General features: G+C 38.3%; 1 pseudogene; it reads left to right on the forward strand.

Annotated features, from left to right (window-relative positions):
- The first annotated feature begins 2,957 nt into the window (after window positions 1–2,957).
- Window positions 2,958–3,052, forward strand: LOC147503295 (small nucleolar RNA R71; annotated as a pseudogene).
- Window positions 3,053–6,542: the final 3,490 nt, after the last annotated feature.

The following is a 6,542-nucleotide window of genomic DNA, read 5'->3' on the forward strand; positions in this document are numbered from 1 at the left end:
CGATTCGAGACTTCTATAGACTTATGTTTATTCTTTAATATATATATATATATATATATATAAGAAAACAATAAACAAGAAAGACATAATTCACCCCATAGAGAAACATGACTCAAAAATCCGAGAAAACATGCAAGAGTGGAAAACATGAATTATGTTTAAACGTGGACTTAGGATCCGGTACTTACAGCCACACACTCCATAGGGAGGGCCCGGTTACCTTAATGGTGCACTCACCAATATATGGAAATGAAAGGAAATGCACCAAACACAAAAGTTGAGTCGTTTATAGTCAGATACTCGAGACTTATCTAAACATATGTATGAACATGCAGTTTATCATATATCAACAACCGAAATAGTTGTGGATCATTCCATAAATAAATATCACAGAAAACATATCCAAACACAATCAAGCACCAAGATTTCCTATGACGCAACCTAGTAAAATGAAAGCGAAATCGGATAACCTTATTATGTAACCTAGCATGCACCTTCTTTTTCATTTTTGAATGAGTTGGTGTTCTATTGAATAAGTGTGGAAGAGTGAATGGTTGTGGAGAATATGGTGGATATGGGTAAGTTGTAGAAGGAAAACATGGAAAAAATGAGGATGTGGGTTTAGCACAAAACTCATTCATAGTGTAGGTAGGGATTGTCTCCAGTCTGAAAATGAAGGTGTCAAATGCTTTTGTCTTCTGAAGTATTTGCTTACTAGGTGGATTTAAAAACTTATGAAGCACAGAAGAAACAAAAGGATCGAGTGCAAACTCGAGATTCCTTTGAAAGGGTTGAAGGAGGGGAGTCGAGGTGGGTGTTGTGCAAAGTAGTTCTTGATAGGGTGAATCATCACCTGCTCTAAGAAACTCATCGAATTGCTCATCTAGATTGGTCATATCCTCTTTACTATGATAGTCCTCTACATCTTTGAGAAAGTCATCTATCTCATCCTCATCCGTAATATGTGTATCGACTAGTGTAGGGATGGAAATGTTGGAGTCTGAACTTCCAAAGGAAAGAAATTTGGGCATATGATTATCAGGGAACGTGTTGTTGAAATAATCTCGAGCAAAGTTCTCGATCATGTTTACCTCTCCATCCATAGACGAATCGGGTAACTGTGTCTTTGTTTTAAAAACATTGACTTCAACAGCAAGATGGCCAAAAGACATGGACATTGAACCATCGTGGCAATTAATGGCGCATTGGCGGTTGCCGGAAAGGGCGCCCTAAGATGATCGGGGACAGAGTCGTTAACAACCGCGGTCGAGGATGACAAAATCAATTTGGATAGTAAAAATCCGAACTTTTACAAGAACATTTTCGACGACACCCTTAGGATACTTAATAGACCGATCAGCTAATTGCAACGCGTCATTTTAGTGGGTTGCATCTCCTCTAGACCTATTTGTCTATACAAATAAAAGCGGGGAGTAAGTTAACACTAGCCCCCAAGTCTAATAACGCGATCGTCAGATAAGAATCTCCTAAGGTGCATTTATGCGGTGGGACGAATGTGGTCCTTGTACTTAACAATTCCATTATGTTCGGATAGAGTTGGAAATTGTTACGTTAAAAGCGTCTTTTGGTATATTGGTCTTACGCCTAGTAGTACACAATTCCTTAAGAAACTTAGCATGGTGTGGTAGCTTTTTTTATAGCTCGAGGAAGGGAAGGTTTATAGTTAGATTCTTGAAAACATCCCTAATCTCCTCATAATTTGTATCCCTAGTTAACACGGCTAATTTTTGTGGAAACGGTGGTTTCTGTTTGTATTTAGCAATGGTATCACCTGGATGTTTAACCGTGGCTTTCTGTTTCTTAGGTTGTGTTGTAACTGGTACCTCTACAGTGGTAGGCTCTTCAGTTTCTATTTCAGTATCTAGTAAAATAGCAGGTGTAGGGGCTACTGGTGGGGTAACTATAGGCATAGTTACTTTGTTATCAACCACTCTGCTAGAACGGAGAGTGGTGATGGCCTTTAGCTCACCTACATTTTCATATTCATTACTAGTATTATCGGTTACCTCAAAGGCTGTGTTTGTTGTTTTAGGATTAGGTATTGCGTGACCTGGCAACACACCTTTGGTTTGGGCTTTATCTTGAGCCAACTGTTGGGTTAAATTATTAAGGGATTGTAGAAATTTGTTGGTTAGATTGAGCCATGGTTTGGAAAAGTTTTGGCTCACTTGTATGAAGGTGTCAAGACGATCCGGTTGTGTGGGTGTAGTAGTCACGGGTGGTGTGGATTTGGAACTATTTCACGTGAATTATTTATGGGTGGATTTTGATAGTTATTATTTTTTGGAATGATACCTCTATTAGCATTATAATTATTATAACTACCTTGACTTTGTGCTTGACCTTGTCGAGGTTGCGCTTTGGTTGTTATAATTATTAAAATTACCCCGACTCGCCCTTGTCGTGGTGGAGCTTGGTGAAAACTTTGTGTTGGCCTAACATATTGATTATTGTACCGGAGGTGTGGACGTGTTGGTTATTTCTCCAACCGAAGTTGGGATTTTGTCTCCAAGGGTTAGGTTCACTATTAATGGAACAAGCCCTGTTCATAGGCTATAGGACGATTGGGAGTCGGGATGCTCGGGGCTCCAACAGAAACTACATGGATTTGAATTTACATTCATCACGGGGATAGGCTTTTGTTGAACAGAAATGGCCTCTACCTTTTTAGTGAGTGATTCAATTAGAGTTTTAAGCTCGGCATCGTGTTTAATTTCAAACATACCGGCGGCCTTAACTGTATTTGATGAACTAAGCGGGCGGTAGATATCATCACTACCCCCCAGTTGTTATTCCGCTTAGTTTGATCCTCTAAAAATTTATAAGCCTCTGAGGCTCCTTTACTTAAGAAACTACCCCCATTCATTATGTCTAGGACTTCTTTATGGTGGTGTAAAAGTCCTTTGAAAAAGGCATGAACTAACGTGTCTTTCGCTAAGTTATGATGTGGACACTCTATAAGGAGATCGGTGAAACGATTCCAAGCCTCTGAAAATGATTCATGAGGATTTTGTCGAAAAGAAATGAATCTTGGAAAGCATCTCATCCGTCTTTAGGGGTGGGTAAAATGTTCCATAAACAATTTGAACAAGTTTAGCCCACGAGTCCTGCAATTAGGCGTTTGGGCGGTTAACCAAGATGCCGCCTTATCGGCTAAGGTGAAAGGGAATACCCTGAGTTTAATTTGTTCCGCACCAACCGTAGGATGGTGGAATGTTGTTAGGACTTGTTTAATCCTACGCATGTTCAATCCATGAAAAGCGGGTAACAAATTAAAATATTTGGGGATTCGAAATCCCAATCGGGTCCGCTGCTAGAACGATGCAAGATTTGGGGCTATCGCTCAAGGCTTTGTAGAAGTCAGAGAGAGGAGTCTCTTCTTCGTTGGGCATTGTGTCAGGTGATGTGTGTGAAATAGTAGCTAGAGGTGTAGTGGGTGGTATACTAGATAGACTTGTTTGTTGACGTTGTTGTGTAATTACGTTCGCTGTTTTTGTTCGGCCAGACCTTAATATTATACAAGGCTAAAACAAAATTTAGCTAAACACATCAACACTCCAAACAATTCTGATATAATAGTATAAACCTCTAACAGGAGATGCGAGGTGTGGAAGAAAGGAATACCTGATTGCATCCTTACTTCGCTTATGAATAACGTCTTGTTTACACGTGTTCAGTATATATAACAAGTTAGAACACTGAAAAATTTGAAAAATCAAAGTTCGAGTCAAAACTGTAGAATTCCGGAAAAATTAACAAAGGGCGCGGGTGCGCTCTCATAGGGCGCGGTCGCGCTCCGTGTAATTTTCAAATTACAATGTTTTTAGGGCAGGTCACTCTCCACATGGGGCGGGTCGCGCTCGAGTTCCAGGCTATAGGGCGCAGTGCGCTTCTTATAGGTGCGGTCGCACTTAGTGTATTTTTTCGGAACTTTTCAACACTCAATCAGAAAACCACAGTATGAATCAAACAAGGGTGGTGGGTTTAATGGGACTTTAAAAAAGGTACTTACACTATGAAATCAATGCGAAAGTGCAACTAAGATGGCAGCGGCGCCATTTGATAAAAGATAAAATTGAATAGTCTACCTACGAAATGAACGATGGACTCAAAACGTAAGTAAACTAAAACTTTTTACGTGCCTAAGATTTATCAAAGATTTCTACTCTCAATCCTATGAGATATAGTGGAGTAGAGTGATTCGTTCCACTATTAGTCCTTCCGCATGTTAATGTTCTCTAAGTATAAGTATTCAATCTCTAAAGTCTAATGAGAGATTTACGAAAAGGCAACTAGACTATGATGAAACTACCCACAAGATGCACTAGTCGACTATCAGAACAACTAAGGGAATGCTACGTTGATTCTATGATTAGGAGTTAGAGGGGGATTGATTCCACCTCAACTCGACTTAATCCTATTAACTAATTTAATCGTCAGTAATCGAATTGAATCGCCGAGAATAATTGGTTCTTCCTAATCCCTAATTACACATGGCATTCCTACCAATTCATAACTAGAATGTGAACAATTAAACCCATTCTCATGGTGAACTAATCGTTTCTAGAGTGGAAAGGAAATTACGACGATTCTACGATAGTCGGAATCAAGCTTTCATCAAGGCTTCTCAACCCCCTCTAATGGAGGTTTAGCCGAGAATTATTCCGCAATCATTTCCGATTAAATTTAAACTAAACATGATATAAAGAATTGCAATTTACTAATCTAATTTAAACAATAATTAAAATATAATTAATAACTAAGAATTGAATAACAAGTAATAAATGAAATTAGATCTAACACAAATGTAAATGACAAGAATCGAAATTGACAAACTAGCTATTTTATTTATCAAACTAATTAAGAACAATGATTCTAAGAATTTAATCCAAAACAAGAGTTGGATTTGAAATTAAACTTAATTAAAAACAATTAAATAAAAACTAGATCTAGAAGCTATTTTAATGGCTACTTTTCACTCTAACCTATCTACCATTATCCAAGAGTTAAGCTTTTGTTTTTAATCTTTCAGATTCAAAAATCGTGCATGGGCTTGGAGCCATGTTTTGGGCCAGAGAATCAGGCCCAAAACCCAATTCTTTCAGTCCAAAAAGGCCTCTTCAGCTGCAGTTGGTTTCAACAGACTTTTCGTCCACTTCAACTCCTTTGATTGGATCAAGGATTAGACCATTGGAAAGCTCTTTTCGAGCCGGTCGTTTTGACATAAGGTAGGCCCCATTCCGAGGTCTGAGTCCAAAGATATGGCCTTCGGAAGTTCTGCTGACTTTGTGTGTTGTTTCTGCCCGCGTCGACTTTTCAGCTTTTGACCGTGCTTTAGAAAGGTTTTGTCTTATTGAATCTTGGCCTTTAATCACGGAACTCCTTAGTAACTGACCTTTGCTCCTCTATCTCGCTAAAGTGGCACATTTCTGCACATAATGGACTTTGAAGCCTGAAATGCATAAAAACATGTAATCAGTGTTAACTCTTAATTATTACTCACATAATTGGTCTAAAAGTATGACTGTTAAAGGGTTAAAACTACAGTTTTGGGCTCTTATCAGTGAACATATGGCTTAACATTGTCTGAAGCATTGAACTTTGGAAGCATAGAGATTACTGATGCTCTAAGTTCAAACTAGTTAGATTCTGTTTCTGGAAAAACAATACTGCTTGGTGGGTCTCCAATGATTGGAGAATAGAAATCGACCAGCTTCTTCCTCTGTTGTGCTTGCATGTGTGGGATAGCTTCAGGATTATTCAGGTCCATAACAACTCCATCAATGCGTGCGGCCATTGTATCAATCATGTCTAGTATTCTTGCTATACGAAGATGATAAAAACTATCCTACTATGCTTGAATGCAATTAAACTAATATGCAACTATTCTAAATTATACTAATATGCAAAACTACTTTCCTTCAACTGGGTTGGGCTTTGCAGCTAGTATCTCGCCCGTTATCTAAAGTTGTCTCTTCTAGGGTTATGGTGAATCACTTGGATTGCTTAAGTACCACACGGCCCACAGACGATAGTCTGTTTGTCAAGATTCAGACAAGAAATACTAGAGTTTGATGCTTCGCTGTGTTGGCTTACAACTTCAATTGTTGAAAAAGTCCTAAATGCAATTATGCTAGAAAGCAATAAAACTAAACTATGATGTAACTATACTAAGAAAGCAATAAAACTAAACTACGATTCAACTATACTAAGAATGAAATAAAAAGAATGAAGATTCGACTAACCTAGATGGTAGATCTTGTCTACGAGATGTCCTTCAAGCTTCTTTCTTTCTTAAAAGGATGGATGATGCTGCTAAAATTACCTCAAGATCCAAAATTCTAATCTTGAAAGAAAACATTAAACATAAACAACTTAAAACAGCAGCGGTGCCATTTGACAAGCCCTTTTTTGTGTGTAGATGAGATAGTATATAGATGATATAGGTAGATGATGTAGATGGATGATGGTCGTTGAACAAAATAGAAGCGTATCAAAACCTAATTATCCCTCAATAAGTA

This window comes from Coptis chinensis, chromosome 4 (genome assembly GCF_015680905.1).
Source record: "Coptis chinensis isolate HL-2020 chromosome 4, ASM1568090v1, whole genome shotgun sequence".
In the NCBI taxonomy this organism is placed as follows: Eukaryota; Viridiplantae; Streptophyta; class Magnoliopsida; order Ranunculales; family Ranunculaceae; genus Coptis; species Coptis chinensis.